The following is a 22,602-nucleotide window of genomic DNA, read 5'->3' as shown; positions in this document are numbered from 1 at the left end:
ATCTGGTCTAATCTGTGCCTTAGGAAGATTGTTTTGGCCCTGGTGTGGAGGAAGGATTTGAGAGGGCAGAGACCAGAAGTAGGGAGATCAGTTAAGAGTCTCTTAGAATACTCTAGTCAAGAGTTGATGGGGCCCTAACCTATCCACGTGAATGGAGAGAGGGGGACAGTTACAAGAGATATTATGTAAAAAGAGCATTCACAACCTAACAATGGATTGGATTTATTCATTAAACAAACATTTATTAAGTGCATACTATGTGCAAAGCATTGTAGTGATGTAAAGACATTAACCAAATCAATCTTGCCCTCTAGGAGCTAACATTATATTGGGGGGAATGTCAACATTCACTTAGGTAAGTAAAATACATAATATATGTAGAATAAGTACAAAGTAATTTTGGGGTGGGACAGGAACAAGAGGGAGAGAGAAGAGAAAAAAAAATTACTTTGAACTTAAGAGTCTGTGTGAAGTCCTCCCTCACTCCTTGACAGAACTCCATGGGTGAGAAATATTACATGTATTTTAAGATAAATAAATAAACAAACAAATAAAAAAATATATACAGTAAACAGTAGGCACAGTAGGACTGCATTCTCTTTATCTTTCAGTGAATTGTGTGAGAGTGAAAATATAGTCTGCTATAGAATATTGTTTGCAAAAGTTTCCCCTTTCTCTTCTCATTTATTCATTTAAGAAGACCGTACTGTGTGTATTGATTAGACCCTTGTGCACATGAACAAGTAGGCAGATGGCTGTGTAATTCTTGATTGCCCTTTTGATTCTTTTCCCAATCATTTTTATGTTCTTCCTCCTTCAGAGACCTTGGGAAATAATCTTGTAAATTGTTTTTTTTTTTTAAACCCAGCAGCTCTCTTCTTTACTGTGGTGTCATTTCTACTTCTTTATACAGTACATCAAAGTCTGTATATTTTAGTCTTATGTGGTGGCTCCACTTATTGAAGGAAAGAATAGTGTGGGGTGCATTCTGGAGAGATGGTGGAGTAGGTCGGAAATTTCCATATGTTTATATGTATATGTATATAGATGTGTGTGTGTGTGTGTGTGTGTGTGTGTGTGTGTGTATACGTGTGTGTATGCTCTTGCTCCCTGAGAACCCTCCAGTGGCTATGACCTTTGATTCTCCCCTGTGGTGTGGGTTGGAGACCAAGAACTCAGTTCTCCTGTAAGTGCCCACAGCCAGTAGCGTTCCTACCTCACTGGGCGTGTGCTGGTTCCTTTCCACCCAAGACTGCATCTCAGCAGCACAACTGGGCCTGGCGCACCTTGTCAGCAGAGGCTCTCTCAACTTTCCCCACTCAGACCCCTGACTTCCCACACTGTTCAGCAGGTGAAAATTCCTGTGGCTGAAGTACAGGCTACCTCCCAACCCAGATGCCCCCAGGGCTTGCTGCTTGCTGTTTAGGCAGAGCTAGCCTGGAGATGTTTACACTTCCACTGACATCTCCACCCTGGGATTTTTCTTCAGGTCTTCTTGGTTGTCCTAGGAGGACCACTGTTCTGCCCCAACTCTTGTTTATTTTTGCCTCTTTGTGTTCACCCTGAGGCACTATTTTGTCTTGTTTGTGGAGGAAACCTGGAGAGCTTGGAATTTTTCAACCTACTCCACCATCTTCCCAGAATCATCCTCCTTCATGATATTTAAAAACTATTTTTTTTTTCTTTTTTGGTTGAAGCAATCAGGGTTAAGTGACTTGCCCAAGGTCATACAGCTAGTGAGTGTAATGTGTCTGAGGTCATATTTGAACTCAGGTCCTCCTGACTTCAAGGCCAGTGCTCTATCCACTGTGCCACCTAGCTGCCCCAAAAACTTCTTAAGAAATTCTTTTTTTGAATTCCATTTTGAGTTCCAAGCTGTCTCCCTCCCTACCTTGCACTAGAGAAAGCCAGTATTTGACACATATATGTGAAACCTTACAATACATACTTCTATATATCAATTCTTTCTCTGGAGGTAGATAGCATCTTCCTTCATAGGTCCTTCATAGTTGCTTTGAATATTCATATTACTCAGAATAGCTTAGTCATTCACAGTCACTCTTCAAACAATATTGCTGCTGTCTATAGCTTTCTCTTGGTTCTTCATGTTTCACTCATTATTTCACACAATTCTTTTCATATTTTTCTAAAATGAATCTGCTCATCATTGCTCATAGTATAGTAATATTCCATCACAACTTATTCAGCCATTCCTCAACTGGTGGGCATCCCCTCCCTTTCCAATTCTTTGCCACCACAAAGAGAGCTTCTATAAATATTTTAGAACATAAGGCTTTTCCTTTTTACTTAATCACATTGCAAAACAGACTTGGTAGTGATTTTTTTTGGGTCAAAGGGTACACACAGTTTTATAACTCTTTAGGCAAAATTCTAGATTGTTCTTCAAAATCACTGGATCAATTCACATTTCCTCCAGTAGTGTTTAAGTGTCTCAGTTTTTCCACATTTCCTCCAACATTTCTTATTTTCCTCTTCTATCATTTTAGCCAATAGGATAGGTGTAAGATGATATCTTAAAGTTGTTTTAAATTGCATTTGTCTAATCAATAATGATTTACAGCATTTTTTTCATATTACTATATATAGCTTTGATTCCTTCTTCCAAAAACTGCCATTTCCTGTCTTTTCGAATGACTCATTTTCTTATAAATTTGACAAAGTTCTCTGTATATTTGAGATATGAGGCCTTAACTTGAGAAATTGTCTATAGTTTTTCCCCAAAATTTCTGCTTTCCTTTTAATCTTGGCTACATTTCTTTATACAAATTTATTTATAGAAAACCTTTTTAATTTAATGTAATTTAAATTATCCAATTTACATCTCACAATGCTTTCTGTCTCTTATTTATTCATAAATTCTTCTCCTATCCATAAATCTGATTCAAACTGTCTCATTTTACAGATGAGGAAACTGAAGTCCAGAGAGATCACATAGGCAAACAAGCAATAGCTGAGAGATGATCCCAAGTCCTGGCTCTAAATGCAGTTCCCCCCACCGAACCAAACGATGTCCTGATGATTAGGCTTCATGGATTCTCTCATAAAGCCCTATGTAAATTTTTTCCTCCTCTACCATTACTTGCTATTTTTTATTGGATCATACTATCTATACTCTTCCACCATTTTCACCTGTGAGATTTTATAAAGAAATTTATATTGTAAATTCTTGACTTTAGCTACCCTATCTCTCACTTTTCCAAGGAGATAAAATGTTTGCTAACTAGGGAAATTTCTAGACTCTTTGGTCTCAAGGTTCTGGCCAATGATTTAAGGCTAGAAGGAGGAAGGTAGGTAATATAGTAGATAGAGCACTGGGCCTGAAGTCAAGAGGATCAGAGTTCAAATCCAGCCTCAGATACTTATTAGCTGTTTGACCTTGGACAAATCACTTGACCTCTGTTTGCCTCAGTTTTCTTAACTGTAAAATGGCAATAATAATAGCACCTACATCCAGATTGTTGTGAGATCAAATAAGATAATATCGTTAAGCATTTAGCGCAGTGCCTGGCACATCATAGGAACTGTTAAATGATAGCTATTATTATTATTATTATTATTATTATTATATTAGTTAAACGTCCTTAGGAAATGGTGATAGTTTCCTTTGGTGACTATTTTCTTTCCATTATCCATTTATTTTTCTATCAATAGCTTGTCTGAATAGTTTGGGTTGTACTTTAGGGGCAATTAATGTCTTTTCAACTTTATTTTTCCATTTGCATTTTTCTTCTTACTTGGTATTGATTTTGATCTTTCCTCTAACAAGTAAGTTATCTGACTACATATCAATATTGGAAATGACTCCCACATCAGTAGTCATTTTTTGCTTATCAAGATATAGTAAAAAAAATTTTGTGATCTTATTTAATGCGTGCTGTGTGGAGCACTTTACAATTCTTTTTCTTAAAGAAAGCACTCGTGTATAAGCTTTTGGCTTCTTTCATTTCTTAATTCTGAGGCATATTGTCTAACATATTTTTCTCTGTCCTTCCTATGAACAACTTTTCATTAAAGAAATTGAATATTAAAGTATATATAGACTTAACTTTAAAGGTCTTATTGACTTCTTTTTGTAATTCATTTATCTTCTCATCTTCTGCAATGTATGTCGGTATTGGAGACTTCCCAGTCTCCAACCAGGTAGTGTGTTATCAGCCCTTACTCCAGGCACCAGCTTATGGCTCCTTCACTCTTGGTACTTCTCAGAGAGCACTGCATCGACTCTGCTTTGTGGTTCCTTTTTTTTGTGGCCTCTGTCTTTATCTCACGACCTTCCTCAGTGCTCCAGGTGTCTTTAAAGGATTAGATCCATTCTGTATTGCCAGCTTTTGCCTCTTGTACAGATTCCCTCAGGCCGTTAAACTTTGCTTGCTCTGAGGTCTCCCCACCGAACCTCACAGGACTCAACACTTCCCCCTGCTTTGAGGATGGACTTGGAGGGAGGGTCTTGAATCATCTGATGACCTGCTTCCTTTAAAGGGCTTCTCATTAGCCACTGACACTCTCAGGCCTGAAGAAATTAGTCTTTAGAGTTCCCATGACTTTCCAGGGGAGGTATGGGTATATGCTACCGGTGATGGCTTCTACAGATCCATTCAGTCTTGCTGTATTTTACCTGTGGCTCAGAAATGTGTTGTTCTCGATAAATTAGCTTGGACGCATTTTTTCCCCTGCAGTTTTCATATATATTCCCAATCCCTCAGGAAAGACCTCTATACTCCCAAAGAGCTACAAGCATTTTCTTTTCATTTACTTCTTCAGTGTCATGCACAAAAGAGTCTTGAAAGAGTCAGTGTGGCAAAGACCTTATACAGTCCCAAACTTACAAAACATTGGATCAGAGATCCCAGTGATTTCCTTAATACAAATTTCCTTATGCAAATTCAACAAAGGACATGTTACAATGCTTATCAGAGGTTGTACTTTGTTTAGAATGTAAGCAGGGCCATACAAATAGAGAAAGCTAAAAATAACAAAAAAAAGAAAGAAAATTGGAATAAGACACAATTAGCAAAAGGAGAAAAAAAATGTAGAAAAGGAAATTTGAGCTTCCCTTCTCAGAGAAACTCTAATCTCAATGAGCATAATACAGTAACTTTAAAAAGTTAATGTGATCTTCCATTGCATCCAGAAGGTCATAACCAGAACCAGACCTTTCAGGTTAAAGAAAATAAAATAAGAGCTGCCAGAAAAAAAAAAAAGAGCTCATGTATCAAGGATACAAATTCAACATCGCACAAGATTTGGAAGCTATCACTTTAAAGAAAAGGAGAGCCTTTAGTATAATTTCTCAAAAGGCAAAGGACAGTCTTACAACAAAGAATAAATTACCCAACAAAAAAGAATATAATCCTACCAGTGAAAAATGAACCTTTAATGAAAGAGAACTTCCAAGCATTACTGATGAGAATACCAAACCTGGGTAGAATATTGGAAATGTAAACACAAGATTCAAGAAAAAGTTAGAGAGGTAAATACATTTGAATAATTGGGAGAGATTGTATTATGAGGAGGCATTTACATTATAGTAGGGAGAGAAGAAACAAATGTTCCCTCAGAATCTTAATGTCTTCTAGGATCATAGGGGAAGTTAAATAAGATAGAAGGTCTCGTATGATTGCATTCTGTTTTGATAATCTTAAATGAAAAAAGAAAAGAGACAAAAAATAATACATTAAGGAAGAAAAAGGGATAAAATTTAGCTTATCACATAGCTAAGAAGTATGAGATAGTCTGTAAAAATATGGAGAAAAGGGTGAGGGAAGCAAATATCAAATGAAGTCTACTTCCATGTGAAATAGACAAAGGAGGGTTGAACACACACAAACATGCAAAGAACATGATATAGAAAAAACATTAAAAATTAACAGGGAAACAGGGAGGAACAGGCAGTAGGCATTGATAAAGAGTGTAGAATAAAGAGGGATTAATGTTAAGTAAAACAAAATCTAATTCTGGAAGGAGGATTAAAAGGAAAGAAATAAATGATAAAAATTATTGGGTTATGGTAGAGGAGAAGGGAAAAGCTGCAGTAGAGTGGAAGCAAATTACTTGCTAGTATTAAATACACTGTCTCTCACTACTTTTATCTTTTTTTTTCCCTTATAAATTAGGGCAAGGGAAAAGGAAAAGAGAATTATAAGAGAATAGGAAGGAGGAAAAGACATAAATACTACAGATGAGAATGGAAAAAAGTTACCAATACTTTGAAAGAGGGCAGCCATATGAATTAGAAAGTAAAATTCAACCAAACATATGGTGTTTACAGAAAGCACACTTGAAAAAAAGAGCTTCCCAGAGTTAAAATAAATGGCTGGTGAAAAATTGTTGCTTCAGGCAAACTAAAAAAAGCAGCTGTAGTAATCATGGTCTTAGATAAAGCAACAATAATATAGACATGGTTAAAAGAGATAAGTGGCAAAATTGCATTATGCCAGAAGTGCCACATAAAATAAATTAATGTCAGTATCTAATACATGCATTTGCATGTAAAGACATAGCATCTAAATACTTAAAATTTAATCAGTTTACAGAGAGAAAAACTAGAGAGAAATAGAAAGTAAAACTATAATAATTGTGAGACTCAGTTTACCTCTTTCAGAAATATACAAATCTAACAAAAAGTAATGAGAAAGAAGGATCTGAATTGGACTTTAGAAAAATTAGATATGATAGACTTGGAGTGATTACTGAATGTGAAATGAAAGGAATGTACATGCTTCTCAGCTGTGCATGACACTGTTACAAAAATTAATGAAGTATTATGGCCTAAAAATCTCACAAAGAAAAGAGCGTATGTTAAACATGTCCTTTACTAACAACAGTATAGTAAGAATTGTTTTCAATCAAGGGCCTATGCAGAAAGGATTAAAATTAATTGAATTGTAAGAAGCTTAATTCTAAAGAACTGATAGGTCAAAGAACAAATCATATATATAAATATCATTAAAGAAAATGAGAACATTAAAACAACATACTAAAACAAGAGAGAAAGAACATATTAATTAATGGGGCATGCAACTATAAAAACTAGAAAAGCAATATTTTAAAAATTTTGATCTAATTAACTTTTTGGTTACATTTTAATTTCCAGATTCTCACCATCTCCATCACCACCTTGCCCTAATATCTATCTATCTAGATCTAGATCTAGATAACACACATATATACCATATTATGCATACTTCTATTTATCAATTTTCTGTAGAGATAGATAGCATCTTCCTCCATTCCTTTCAGTCTTTTAATGCAGAAACTGCTAAATCTTGTGTTATCTTGACTGTAGCTCCACAGTATTTAATTTGCTTCTTTCTAGTTGCTTATAGTATTTTCTCCTTGATCTGGGAGCTTTGAAACTTAGCTAAAATGTACCTGTGAGTTTTCATCTCGAGATCTTTCAGGTGGTGATTGGTGAATTTTTTTCTATTTCTGTTTTACTTTCCGGTGTTAAAACTTGAAGACCATTTTCCTAATTAGCCCCTTGAATTATAGTGTCTAGAGTTCAGGGGTGAGGAACCTGTAGCTCCAAGGCCATATGTGGCCCTCTAGGTTCTCAAGTGCTGACCTTTGACTGAATCCAAACTTCGCAGAACAAATCCCTTTAATAAAAAGATTTGTTCTGTAAAACTTGGATTCAGTCACAAGGACCTAGAAGGCCAGATATTGCCTTGAGGCTACAGGTTCCCCACCCCTGGTCTAGACTCTTTTTTTCTTAGTTATAATTCTCAGGTAGTCCAAGAATTCTTATATTATCTCTAATCGATCTGTTTTCTAGGTCGGTTGTTTTTATAATGAGATCTTTCACTGTCTTATTATCTTTTTTTTTTCATTCTTTTGATTTTGTTTTTATTTCTTGGTGTCTTATAAAGTCATTAGATTCCCTTTGCCCAATTCTAATTTTTAAGGTGTTATTTTCCTCCTTAAGTTTTTGAGTCTCTTTTTCCAGTTGGTTGATTTTATTTTCATAATTTTCTTGAGTTTCTTGCATTACTCTTATTTTTTTCCTAGTTTTTCCTCAACTTCTCTTCTTTGATTTTTTTTAAAGCCCCTTTTAAGCTCTTCTAAGAACTCTTTTTGGACTTGTGACCATTTTATATTTTTCTTTGAAGTAGAAGTAGCTGTTTTGACTTCACTGTCTTCTGAGTTTGAACCCAGATCTCTATCATCATGGTAGTTATGTATGGCCAAGTATTTTCTTTTTGGCTCACTCGTTTTTGGTGGCCTGTTTCTTGGCTGTTAACTTTATGTTAGAGTTGAGCTCTAATTCTGAGATGTGGGGGTTAATATCTTAGGCTTCAGGTTTTTCATGCTATTGTTTTCTGAGGCCTATCTGGGGGCTACTTCTTGCGCTCTTGAGCCTTGACCAGGGTCCCCAGGAAACTGTCACCACAAACACTGTTGCTTGTGTTTCCTCCAGTGGCTGTAAGCTTTGGCTCACCCCTTCTGTGCCCTGGAACCAAAACCAGGAACTCTGCCCTTCTGAGAGTGGCCACAACCAGCAGAGTCCTCACCTCTCTGCAACTACACTCACCAGAGTGTACTTGCTTCTTCTGGTTCACAGCCACAGTCTAGGACTGCATCTGGTCAGTGCACCTGGGCACCAGGGTGAGTGCCAGTGAAGGACCCTGCAATCTTCCCCAATCAACTGTCTCCCCCTAGACTGTCCATAGAGTCAAGGTTCCTGAAGTTGAGGCGATCTGCAACACAGCTGCCCCATGCTTGTTGTTTATTAATTTGGTGGTATCTGTCTGGAGGTATACGCACTTCAGTCAGACCAGACCACTACTCCCAGGAGGTCAGGTCTTTCCTAAGGTCCTACCAAGTTGTCTTAATCTGGACATCTGTCTTACCCTGACTTTTAATTATTTCTCTCACTCTGAAGTTGACTTTGAGGCATTGTTTTAAAGTATACGTGGGGGAATTTTGGGGAGCCAGGTAATTTCCTGCCTCATTTCACCATCTTCCCAGAATCTTCATTGAAAAACAACATTTTAACGATAACAACTAAACATCAAATCTGAAAATTTGAAAATCAAAGAAGAAACAAATAAAATTTAAAGCAAGACCAACATTGAATTGATCAATTAAAGAAGGAAATGATGGGGAGAGACATAAAATGAATGTTATTGTTGTTGCTGAGTCATTCAGTTGTGTCCAACTCCTTGTGACGCCATGTACCATAGCACACCAGGCCCTTTTATCATCCTCTATCTCCTGAAGTCTGCTGAAGCTCATGTTTATTGTTTTCATAACACTGTCTCTCCATCTTATCATCTGCTGTCCTCTTCTCCTTTTCCCTTCAATCTTTCCTAACATCAGGGTCTTTTTCCAAATGAGTCCTGTCTTCCATTGTGTGACCAAATTATTTAAGCTTCAGCTCCAGCATTTGACCTTCCAGTGAATTATTTTCTCTAAGTATTGACTGATTTGATCTCCTAGGTGTCCAAGGGACTCTCGTAAGTCTTCTCTAGCACCACAATTCCAAAGTGTTGATTCTGTGATGTTCAGCTTTCCTTATAATTCAACTCTTATAGCCATACATTACTACTGGAAAAACCATATGGTTTTTCTATGTGGACCACATGGACTGTTTGTTAGTAAGGTGATAATCTCTGCTTTTTAGTAAGCTGTCCAGATTTGCCATAGCTTTCCTTCCAAGAAGCAAGGATCTTTTAATTTCATAGCTGCAATCACCATCTGCAGTGATCTTTGAGCCCAAGAACACAAAATCTGATGCTGCTTCCTTTTCCTCTCTATTTGTCAGGAAATTATAGAACAGGTTGCCACAATCTTGGTTTTTTTAAATGTTAAGCTTCAAGCCAGTTTTCATGCTTTCTTTCACCCTCATCAAGAGACTTCTTGATTCTTCTTCACTTTATGCCATAACAGTGGTATTGTCTGCATATCTGAGATTGTTGACATTTCTTCCAGCAACCTTAATTCTGGCTTTTGATTTCATTCTGCCTGGCTTTTCACATGATGTTCTTTGCATGTTAAATAAATAAGGTGACAATATACAGCTTTGTTTTACTTTTTCCCAATCTTACAATGACAGCTAATTTAATTTAAAATGGAGAAGAAAAAAATTATTAGTATCAAAAAAGAATTCACAAAGAATTAAGATGAAATAAAGGAAATTATCAGAAATTATTTTTTCTAATTTTATTCCAAAAAAAGAATGATTTTACTAAAAGTCATACAAGAGTTTAACATATCCAGCTTAATAGAACAATAAATCAATAAAAGAAGTATAACAAGGCATAAATAAATATCCTCAAAAATTTCCAGAAGAGATAGTTTTAGAATAAATTATATCAGACATAAAAAGAATTTCAACATTAAATAATCTGCAAAAAGAGGCAAATAAGGGATTCCACCAAATTCCTTCTATGATCAAAATATGACCTTGACAGGAATTGGGAAGAGACAAAGCAAAAAAGAAAGTATAAATCAGTATCCTTAGTGATTAAAAATATAAATATAAACCAATATCTCTAGTGATGCAAAACATTAAATAAAATATATAACAATATATAACAACAATATTATTACAATAATATATTTAAAAAATTATATAGTGTGATTTAGTTGAATTTGAATTAGGAATTCAAGGTTGGTTCAGTATGAGGAAAATGATAAACATAATAGGTCATATTAATGATATAAACAAAAGAAAATCAAATGATATTTTCAAGAGATGCTGAAAAGCTTTTGTTAAAATATAACAGTGTTGTTCATGAATAGTATCTGCCTAAAACCAGGGACTGATATTATATGTAATGGAAAATCTTAAAGGCCATTCCAGTAAGAACAAAGATAAAGCAAGATGTCTGTTATCACTATAGTTATTTGATCTCATTGATAGCTATAGCAATGAGTCAAGAAAAATAAATTGATGGAAATTGATCATAGGCAAAGGGAAAGCAAAATCATTGCTTTTTTGCAGATGATATATTGGCCTATTTAAAGAACCCTATAGATTCAACTAAAATTATTGAAACAATAACTTCCAGAATAGCAAGATATAAATAGCCTTTATGCACATTAATCAAATCTAGCAGGAATGAATAAAAAGAAAAATTATATTCAAAATAACTGTATAAAATACTGGAAATTTTACTCACCAAGACACAAACATGAACCATATGAATACAACTATGAAATACTATTTGCACAAAAACATCCCTAAGTAAATGAGAAATATTAATTAATTAAATTAATTAATAAATATAATAAAAATTAGAATATTATTTAAATTTACTTATTTAGGGTCATAGCAATCAGACTACCAAAGGATTATTTTATAGAGTTAGAAAAAATAATAAAAACATTAACCTGGAGGAGCAGGGAAGGAAATATTTTTTGCAGTTTTAGATTGGAAAAATGAATGACCCAATAAGTAGAGATAGGTTTAACATAAATAGAAATAGGTTTTTCTGGACAATTTGATTACAAAGATTGATGAATTTTTGTATGAACAAAATCAATGCAATTAATAGAAGAGAACCGTTTAAATGGAGGGAAAATCAGTTTCTCTGATAAAGATCTGATTCCAAGATATAAAAAGAATTGATGTAACATAGGACCCATTTCCTAATTGGTAAATGGTCAAAAGATAATTTTCAAGAGAAGAAATGTAAGCTATCAACAACTGAGAAAAAATCGTTAATAATTAGAGAAACTCAAATCAATTATGAGGTTTCATCTTATGACCATCAGATTGGTAAAGATGATGTAAATAAAAAATGACAGTTGTTGGGACATCTTCAGGAAAATGGATATTCATGCAATAAGCAGTACAACTCAGTTCTCCATGTTCCCCCTCCCCAAACCTTATACATATAACTACTCCACAAAGACCTAGAAAAATACCAGACCCAGCCCTGATTGGTAAACACAAAAGGAAAAAATCACAGTGAGTCAATTTTGTAGACTTTGTCAGCATAAGACAGACAACTGTGGACACTAGGGTTGAGGGTCTAACCAGGAGGGCATCTAGTGCAGAGATTAAACTAGGGCCATGTAGAAAGAGCAAGAAGAGATTTCAGATCCAGCATAGAAAGGCCTGGTGTTGTTCAGGAATGAGAACAGGTGTCAAATGTCAGCTCTCTCACTCATATCCCAGATATGAGTCAAAGATTTATTGTGGACTCAGGAAGGGACCTGTCATGTCAGGACCCCTTTAATGACCTCCTCCCCTCAGATGAGGGTCTAGGCTTGTCAGACCAGGATGAAGACAAGTCATGGACAGGAGGGCTGTGTCCAGGTGAAGATCTTTGTGGCTGTGACCTGCAAGCATTAATTTAATACCCAGCCCTGTTGAAACCTGCAACTGAATAACCAGGGCAGGAAAATCATTCCAAGGGAGAGCCAACAGTGCTATTGTTCTGAACCTGCAACTGACAGGAGTTGGGTCCAGCAGTACTCTACTGGTGACTTAACTCAGGAGGAAAACGTTTGTTATGTTGTCAGGACCCAGGCTTGGGTCAGGAGCTTGCAAAGCTTAGCCCAGGAAGGCAGCAATTAGTCTTTTCTTGGATCAGACAACTTTAGCCTCATTAAAAGATTTCCCCATCCTGAGAGCAATCCCGGAAATCCTTGAAGAACATAGACCTTAATATCCAGAGGAAGTGGCAGCAGTACTCCAAGGAATAGAAAGCAGGACCAAACAAGACCCATGCATTCCAGAGCACAAAGTCTGTTCCTAAATTAGAAACAGAGTTTGGGAAGTACGGCTGGAAGAATGAGTAAACAGCAACAAAAATCCTAGCATAAAGGCTATGATAGTGACAGGGACACCAAAAACACAATTCAAAAAGAAGAAAATGCCTCCAAAATATCTGTAAGCAAAGTCTCAAAGAAAAACACAGCTTGAACACAATTTCAATTAGAATTCTTAAAAGAAATGATTTAAAAGAGATAAAAATGGCTTGATAAAGGTGGCACAGTGCAGAGGACTGGACTTGGAGTCAGAAAGACCAGAGTTCAAGGGGCAGGTAGGTGGCACAGTGGATAGAACACCGGCCCTGCAGGCAGGATGACCCACGTTCAGATTCGACTTCAAACACATAATACTTACTAGCTGTGTGACCCTAGGCAAGTCACTTAACCCCCATTGCCTCACAAAAAAAAAAGAGAAAGACCAGAGTTCAAATCTAGCCTCAGAGGCTTACTAGCTGTGTGACCCTGGGAGAGTCACCTAATCTCTTAGCCTCAATTTCCTTATTTACAAAATGAGGGTAATAATAGTGTCTACCTCACAGAGTTTTTGTGAAGATCAAATATGATAGCATGTATAGTGCTTTGCAAGTCTTAAAGAGATTTATAAATGCTGGCTATTATTATTATTGATGTTTTTGTTATTATTAACATATGAGAGGGCTAGAGGAAAAAATGGAAAAGAAATTACATCTATGGCAGAAAGATTTAGAAGGGGAATTAATAACTTGTAACAAGATATATAAAACCTTAACCAAGGAGCAGACTCTGATAAAACTAAATTGGACCAAATAAAAGTTAATGACTTTTAGACAACAAAAAATACCAAAATAAGTAAAGAGACTGAAAAAAAGAAGAAAATGTATGGTAATTACTGTAAAAACCACTGACTTGGAAAGCATATCAAGGAAAGATAATTTAAGAATAATAGGATTATCTGAAAGCTATGATGGGGGGAAGAGAGGAGGAGGGAGGGAGGAAAAGAGGGAGGGAGGAAAAGAGGGAGGGAGGAAAAGAGGGAGGAGGAGCGGGAGAGGAAGAGGGGGGAGAGAGAGAGAGAGAGAGAGAGAGAGAGAGAGAGAGAGAGAGAGAGAGAGAGAGAGAGAGAGAGAGAGAGAGAGATTGAATAACATATTTCAAGAAATAACGAAAATTGCCTAGAGGACAAAGTGAAAATAACAAGACTCCACTGTGAAAGATATCCTCAAATGAAAATTCCCTGGTAGATCATAACTCAAAACAAGAGCTTCCAGGTTAAAAAAAATATAACACAAACGGAGATAATTCATGTACTGAGGAAGAACACATGATTTAGCAGCTACCACTATAAGTGGTGGGGGCGGGGGTGGAGTGGTGCTGGCGGCAGGAGAGCCTAGAATACAACAATCTAAAATATCTAGCTTTACAACAAAGAATATCTTTCCCAGCCAAACTGTGTATAATCCTACAGAGGCAAAAGAATGGATCTTAAAAGTAGAGAACTCCCAAGAATTCCTAATGAAAAGATCAGAGCTCAGTAGAAGCACTGAAATTAAAACATAAAACATAAAAGAGGTAAAAAAAATCCATAAAAAGGTAAATATAGGTGAGGAATTAGATGGGACTAAACAAGGTTGAAGTGTTTACATTCTAGTAGAGGGAGAAAAGCCGAAGTCTAAAAAATCCAGTCCCTCAAAAAACCATAATATATATCATCAGGTGCAACATGGGAGTTAAATGAGAGAGTTGGGGAGTAGTTTTGTTATGTATTGATGATCTTAAAAGAAGAAAGGAAAAGGGAGGGAATACTATACACTGAGAAAAAAAGGGGGAGTTAGAGTGAGGGAAATTATTTCTCATCATCAGGATGTGCAACTGGAAGATTATATAAACAAGGAAGAGGTGGGGGGGTTGGGAACATTTGAACCTCACTTTCATAGGAACTCATCAAAGAAGAGCAGAGTGTGTGTATACATACAATTTGGTATAGAAATATATTTCACTCAATAGGGAAACTAGAAAAGAGAGAGGGGAGAATAAGAGATAAATAGATTTACAAAAAGGATTAGTCATAAGCAAAACAATTTCTAACCATAGAGAATGGATTAAGAAAAAGAGTTTGAAAGGAAGAAAAGTAAAAACAAGAACTTGTAAATGAGGTTGGATGAGGAAAAGAGAAGAGGCACAGGAAAGTGGATTGATATTGTATCAAGTGTAGAGAACTGGGGCAGTACACACTCCTCATATCCCGCTCTTCTTTGTAAAGGTGACGGAGGCAGCAAAGGGAGGAAAAAATTAACAAAATAGAATGGAGGGAAATACACAATTAACAGTCAACACTGGGAATGTGAATTGGTTGAATTTGCCCATAAAAAGAACGTGATAGTAGAATGGATTAGAAAGCAGAATTCAGCAATACGCCTTTCAAAAGAAATACACTTGAAACAAAGACTCATACAGTGTTAAAAATAAGGGGCTGGAGGAAAGTCTGTTGTGCCTCAGCTGAACTAAAGAAATTCAGGAATACAAATCATGATCTCATACAAGGCAACAGCAAAAATAGATATTATTAAAAGAAATAAAAAGTGGAAATGCTGATATGTTACATAGACAATGTAAACAGTGAATTTCAATATTTAACATGTATGCACCAAAATGGAATAACATTTAAATGTCTAAAGGAAAAATTGTAGGGAGAAATAGGCTGTGAAACTATAATGATTGGGGAACTTGCAATGCTCCTTTTAGAGAAAAACTTACATAACAAAAAAATGAAAGAAGTTAACGTCTGGAGTACAATTATAGAAAAGTTAGGATAGATTTCTAATGATTTTTAAATGGAAATAGAAAAGAATATAAAATTTTCAGCTGTGCTGAGCACTTTTACAAAGATTGACTGTATTAGAACATTAAAAAAAATCTCAAGGAAGTGCAGAGAAGCAAAAGTATTAAATACATTTTTTAAACTTGATGACAATGTAATAAAATTGTATTAAATAAAAGGTTACTGAAGAGAAAATTAAAAATTAGAGGCTAACTCAGTTCTAAGGAATTGTTATGACAGAGAACAAATCTTAAAAACAATAGAAAATTTCATTAAAGATGACTTGTAACATTATCCATTTTTGCCCCTGTTGTATTAAACATGGTTTTGCTGAGTAGAGAATTAAGACAACAGAACAAAATTTGTGGAATGTAGCCAGAGCATTCCTTAGGAGAAAATTTATGTCTTTTAACACTTTCATCAATAAAAGTGAGAAGGAATAGATTAATTAATTTGGCATGAAAGTAAAAAAAAAATCTAGAAAATCTACGTATTAAAAAAAACAAGCACCTACTGGAAATCCTGAGTGTAAAAAAAAAAGATTCATAAAATTGAAAGGAAAAAACCTCATTGAATTAATGAATAAAACTAGGAGCTTCTTCTTATGAAATAAAATTTATAACCATTAGCTAATTTGATTATAAAAGGGAAAAAAGAAAAAAGATTAATTCACAAAATGAAGATAAAAAATCAATAATTGCACACTATTTTTGACAGTTATGTGTTGATACAACTGACAGCCTAAATGAAATAGATCAATATTTACAAAAATATTAAATGCTCAGAATAATGGAATGAGAAGAAGAGAACTTAACCAAATCATAGGGGAAAAAATTGAACAAATGTGATATATGTGGCTCTACCTCCAATTCCCTCCAAGTTTAAGTTTGATGTTAGGAGAAAATGAATCACTTTTGAGTCATGGAAAAAAGGAAGTTTATTTTTGCCGAAACACAGCAAGGATATCCAACAAGGATAGGAGTGGCACTTAGCTTCTGTGAACTCATTCTCCCTTGTCTTGATCTGGAAAAATATCTAATCATAGAACACTCAGGTATGGCAACTCATATGGTCTTAGGCACCTACCAGATCTGAGAGGTGCTGACTCTACTAAATGGGAACCTTTTATGCCCCTAGACCAGGAAGCTTTGTCAGGGAAGCTAAGACCAATCAGTTTGGCTAGGTTGAGGAGGTCAGGGAAGTCAGGAAAACACTGGTCTTATCACAACAATTCATAAATGAGCTCCCCAGTGGGGAGAAGGATAGAACTGGGACCAGTTGGATTTGAAAGTAAATACTAACAAATATTCGAAGAACAATTAATTCTAATATTATGAAAACAGTTTGAAAAAGAGTAAAATGATGCCCTAAATTTCTTTAATAATACAAATATCACCTTGATATCAAAACTAAAGCATATCAAAACAAAATGAAACTGTAGAAAAATATCCGTAATGAGTATTGATATCAACCTCACAAATATATCATAAAGATGATGACCAGATTGTACTAAGAATGCAAAATTGATTCAATATTAGATTATCTATCAGTGTAATAGAACATAATAACAAAACCCACAAAAATTATATGACTATGTCAATAGATTTTTAAAAAAGCTTTTGACAAGATACAGGGCCCAATCCTATTAAAAATGCTAGAAAACATAGAAATAAATAGACATTTCCTTAGCATGATGAACAGTATCTATCCAAAACCAGGAGTCAGTATTATATATAATGGGGATAAACCAGAGTAATTTTTAATAAGATCAAGGATGAAGGAAGGCTTTCTATCATTAGCACTGTTGTTTGATATAGAGATAGAAATACTAGTTACAGTAATAAGACAAGAAAAAGAAATTGAGTGAATAAATGTTAAAAAAAAAACCCACAAGTGATTGCCTTTTGCATATAACATGATGCACTTAGAGTTGAAGAGTCAGCTAAAAGTAATGGAAACAATTAGCATCTTCAAAAAATAACAGAGTAAGTCACCCCACATAGATTCTTAAGATTTCTGTATATTATCAACAAAACCTAGTGGGAAGAGATAGACAGAAAATCCATTAAAATCACTACAGATTGTAAAAGATACTTAGGACTCTTCCCACTAAGACACACAGGAACGTTATGAATACAAAACACTATAAACACAAAAATATAGACCTAAATAATTGAATAAATATTAATTATTCATGGATAGACAATACTTCCTAAATTGATTTATTCATTCAATATCCAGCCAATCATATTATCAAAGGACCACTTTCTAAAAAATAATAATGAGATTCATCTGTGTCAAACAGGCAGGCATCTGTCATACTCACTCAACTAACATTTATTAGTGCTGAGTGCTAGGGAAACAAAGGCAATAGATAGTTCCTGCTCTCAAGGAGCTTATAGTTAATTGCTCCTAAAAAGAGTGATGAAATGAATATGTTTGTGTCTATTTTACTTTTCTTTTTATCATTTATCTTTTTGGAGAACACCTAGCAGTGTGATTTCTGGGTTATATCTGTAACAATTAGCATAACACTAAATTACTGTCCAAAATTACTGGACCAATTCAAAACCCCAGAGGTGTATTAATACGCAGTTTTCTCTATACCTTCAACATCGACTATTCCCATCTTTTGTCAATGCTAATTTGCTGAGGTTGAGGTGGAGTCTCAGAGCTGTTTTATTTTGTGTTTCTCTTGTTAGTGATTTGCAGTAACTTTTCATGGCTGTTAATCATTTGCAGTTCTTTTGAGAACTGTTTGTTCATACCATTTGAAAACTTATTCATTGGGGAATGGCTCTTGGCCTTATGTATTTGTGTTTGTTCTCTATATAGCTTAAATATGAGACCCTTATCAAAGGTATTTGATACCAAGATTATTTCCTGCAGCTTCTCTTCTTGTTTTAGTCACACAGATTTTGTTCAGGCAAAACAAGTTCATGAAACCAAAATTAACTATTTTATATTTTGTGATTGTCTCTCTCTTCAGCTTGAGCATTCTCCCCATTCATAGATATGAAAGGTGCTTAATATGATTCTTTTCTAAATTTTACATTTTATTATATTTTAACCTTTAATATTCAAGCCACATATTCATTTTGAGCTTATTATGGTACCTGGTGTAGGATGGTGATCTAAATCTAATTTTTTTTAAAACCTAATTTCTTAGCAGAAATGCTTTCCAGTATTTCCAACAGTTCTAATTTAATAGGAGATTCTTTTCTTAAAAAATCTTATTGAAAATGGCACTTGTATGTCTTTTTTTTAATAGGGCTTAAAGCAAAATGCATAGAAATTGCATTGTACTTTGTCATGTGTTTCGTTATATCTATTGATATGATTATGTGTCTTGGATTTTTTGCCTTTAATATGATGTTAATTGTCTTCCTAATATTGAGCTATCCTTATTTTTTTGATATAAATTCAACTTGGCCATAGTGAATAATTTAGTAAATATATTGCTGTAGAAGTTTTGGTAACATTTCATTTAAACATTTTTAATCAGTATCAATTAATGATATCAGTTGATTGTTCTCTTTCTTTCCTTTATTTGTCTCTGGTTTAGGTATTCAGAAAATAATTGTCTCATAAGAAGAGTTTATTAGTGTTTTGTGACACAATTTGGTATTAATTATTCTTTAAATGAATTCACTTATAAATTCATCTTGGCCAAATATTTTTTTTCCTTTGGCAATTCCTTTGTGAATTGATAATTAATTTATGAAAATATAAAATGAGAACAGGCACTGATGGTTCTTTGGGTACTGCTGGGAAAGACCATGACTGGTAGAGGAAATGAGGCGGCAATCACACTTTAGGCACAGAGGGTACAGAGACAAGTGGTGAAAGGGATACAGAGACAGATGGCGTGAGAACAGGAATGGAGGCAGTGTGAATAAGACGACTGGGAGGGGAGAGGGAGAGGCTGAGAATATCACTCACATAACCATGAATTAGATATGGGAGCACTAGGCAGCATGGACCTGATGGAGATGGAAGAGTGCTCAGGAGGCAGGGTTTTAAGGTCTCATTTTTATAGTTTTTTGGGAGGAAACAGACCAGCTTTTGTCAGTGCCACTTTGGGGTTAGGTCATTGCCATATTCAAATCATCTCAAAGTTGTTGGTAAACTTTAATTACATCTCAAAGTTATCAGTACCTTTTTGATGTTCTGCTGGTCTGGAATTGTAGAGGTCTAGAATTTGCCTGGAATTTACATATCATGGGACCGGAACTCTGACAGCAGTGCCTAAATGACTTTTGCTGATTTTTCACATATTAATTACCAGGATGTGAATTTTGGTTAATATATGATATAATTATAATTATACTCCTTTGATCTTTTGGATGGTTTGTATGTGACTTCTAGGCTCCCCTTTGCAATCTTATTTCCTGCTATTGCCCCTTTAAATGGTTACTTTTAAACTTAATATACTTATAAGAAGGTGGTGGGGTGGGGATGGTCAGGAGGACCAGAGCAAGATGCAATTTTAACACACTTTGCAGTTAGCATGATTTAATTTTCTAACATTGGAGTTTATTTCACATTCTGTTAATTTGATTGTTTCATATTTTTGAGGATCATTGATTTCTTTTAAATTTTCAGTTTTGCTGGCATAAAATAGAGTGTAGCAGGTTCTGATAATTTTTCCTATTACTTCATATTGTTGATATTTATTTTGTTAATTTGGTTTTCTTCTCTCATGTTTTTGATCAGTTAGTTTTGTCAAAGATACGGTTTTTAGTTTTGTTTATTAATTCTGTCAAGTCAAATTAGTCAATGCTTAAAGAAATTAATTGAGACTGTTCACTGGAAGGCCAAATACTGAAGTTGCAGCTTCAAAGTATTTACTTTGGTCACATAATGAGAAGATGGGACTTGTTAGAAAAGACCTTTGTCTTGGACGAGATTGAAGGCAAAAGGAAAATGAGATGGCAGAGGATGAGATAGTATCGTGGAAATAACAAACATAAACTTGAACAGACTTTGAGAGATAGTAGAGGATAGAAGGGGCCTGGTGTGCTATGGTCCATGGGGTCACAAGAGTTGGACCATTACTGAACGACTGAACAATAACAAAAGTAATTCTGTAGTAGTCTTGATTTTTGCTGTATCTGTTTCTTCACTTATTTTTGAGATTTTTTCTTTTGTGCTTTGAGTTTGTCTACTGATTTTTAAAATCACATATTCATTAGTTCACTTAACACCAGTATATTCTTTTTACATTAGTAGTTCTCAGAGATATATTTTTCTTCAGAGATTGTTTTAGCTGTACACCAGAAATTTGCTTATATTGTCTCATTTTTATTACTCTCACCTACTTATTAGTTGTTCTTGTGGTTTATTAATATTATTCAGGCTTTCATAATTATGCCTCCTTATAGGTTTCTATCTTTTGTTTATGTTAACTTCAATAATGATTATTTTTATTATATTATTGTCTGAAAATGATGGAATTAGTACTTTTGCATTTTTATGTAGTGGATATCCTTCTGCCCTCCTCTTGGAGCATGCTTAGTCACCATTTTTGGCAACAATGTACGCATTTGGAGGTGAGCCTAAAAGTCAACATGTGACTTTTGAAATAGGAGATGATGAAGAGTTCTCTATCTTTTTGCTGAGACAGAAAAGTTTATGTCTCAGAGTCCTAAAGCGGAAGATCACAAGTAGTTCTCTAATTTGGTCCTCAGCAGAAAATCAGTGGATATATATATATATATATTATTTGTGTGTGTATGTGTTTATATATGCATATATATTTGTGTGTATGTGTATATATATGTGTGTGTATACACACACACACACATATACACACATATACACACACACTAATGGGCATCCCACTTTGCTATCATGTTATAGGGATAACCCCTTGGGTTACATGTGGCCGGGGAGGGATGTTTGACATGATCAGATCTAAATTTTAGGAAAATCACTTTGGTAGCTGAGTGTGAGAATGGATTAGAATAAAGAAAAACTTAAAGCAAGAGGGCTACTGTGATAATACAGGTTCTGTATGATGAGAATCTGAACCAGGGTGGTGGGTGTATGAGTAGAGAGAAGAGGATTATGCAACAGATATTGTAGAGAAAGAAATGAAAAGATTTGGTAACTGATTGGATATGTGGTGCAAGTGAGAGATAGGAATTGGGGATGACATTGAGGATGTGAATCTGAGTAACTGGAAGATTGATTCTCTCCTGGACAGTAATAGGGAAGTTGAGAAGAGAGGAAGACTTGAGGAGAAAGTATGGGAAGAAAGATGATTAGTTTTGTTTTGGACACTTTGAGTTTGAGATACCTATGGGATATTGAGTTTGAACTTTCAACAGGCAGTTGGTGATGTGAAGTGGAACTCAGGAGAGAGACTAAGGATAGATAAATAGATATGGGAATCATCTACATAGGGATGATAATTAGACCAATGGGAACTGATGAAATCACAAAATAAGATCATATAAAGAAAAAGTCAGACCAGGAAAGAACCTTGGAGGGAAATACACATATGAAGATCTAGCAAAAGACACTGAGGATAAGCAGAAATATAAGTTGGAGAAGAACCAAGAGGGAGAAGTCACAAAAACCAGAGAGAATATAGTATCCAGCAGGAGGTGGTGACCAATGGTGTCGGTATAGTCATGGGAGACTGTTTTCAAGGAAGTTAGGTGGAGAGCACAAGGAAAGACTATAGGACAATAACTAGCAGGCATGGTAGGATTTGTTGAGAGTTTTTCTTTTTTAAGAATGGGGGGACTTGTTCATGCTTATTTAGGAAAGGAGATATTGATTAGTTATGGATATTAGGATAGGGAAATATTGGAAATTAAAGAGAGACTGAGGATTAAAGTGAGATAATCTGCTGGAGATGTCAGGAAGCGATAAGATTGAGGGTACATGTGGGTTGGTCTTGGAAAATAGCAGGGCCACCTCATCGTCAGAGATTGGAGTCAAAGAGGAAAAAATCTTTGGAGGGATGTGAGAGAAGGAAGAGGAGGGAACTCTAGAAGGGAGAAGGAAATAAGCCTTTATTATGTGCTTAGCTTGTGGCAAGCATTGTGCTA

The sequence above is a fragment of the Vombatus ursinus genome, unplaced genomic scaffold (assembly GCF_900497805.2).
Source record: "Vombatus ursinus unplaced genomic scaffold, bare-nosed wombat genome assembly UNPS02014924.1, whole genome shotgun sequence".
In the NCBI taxonomy this organism is placed as follows: Eukaryota; Metazoa; Chordata; class Mammalia; order Diprotodontia; family Vombatidae; genus Vombatus; species Vombatus ursinus.
Note: the sequence above shows the minus strand (reverse complement) of the source record.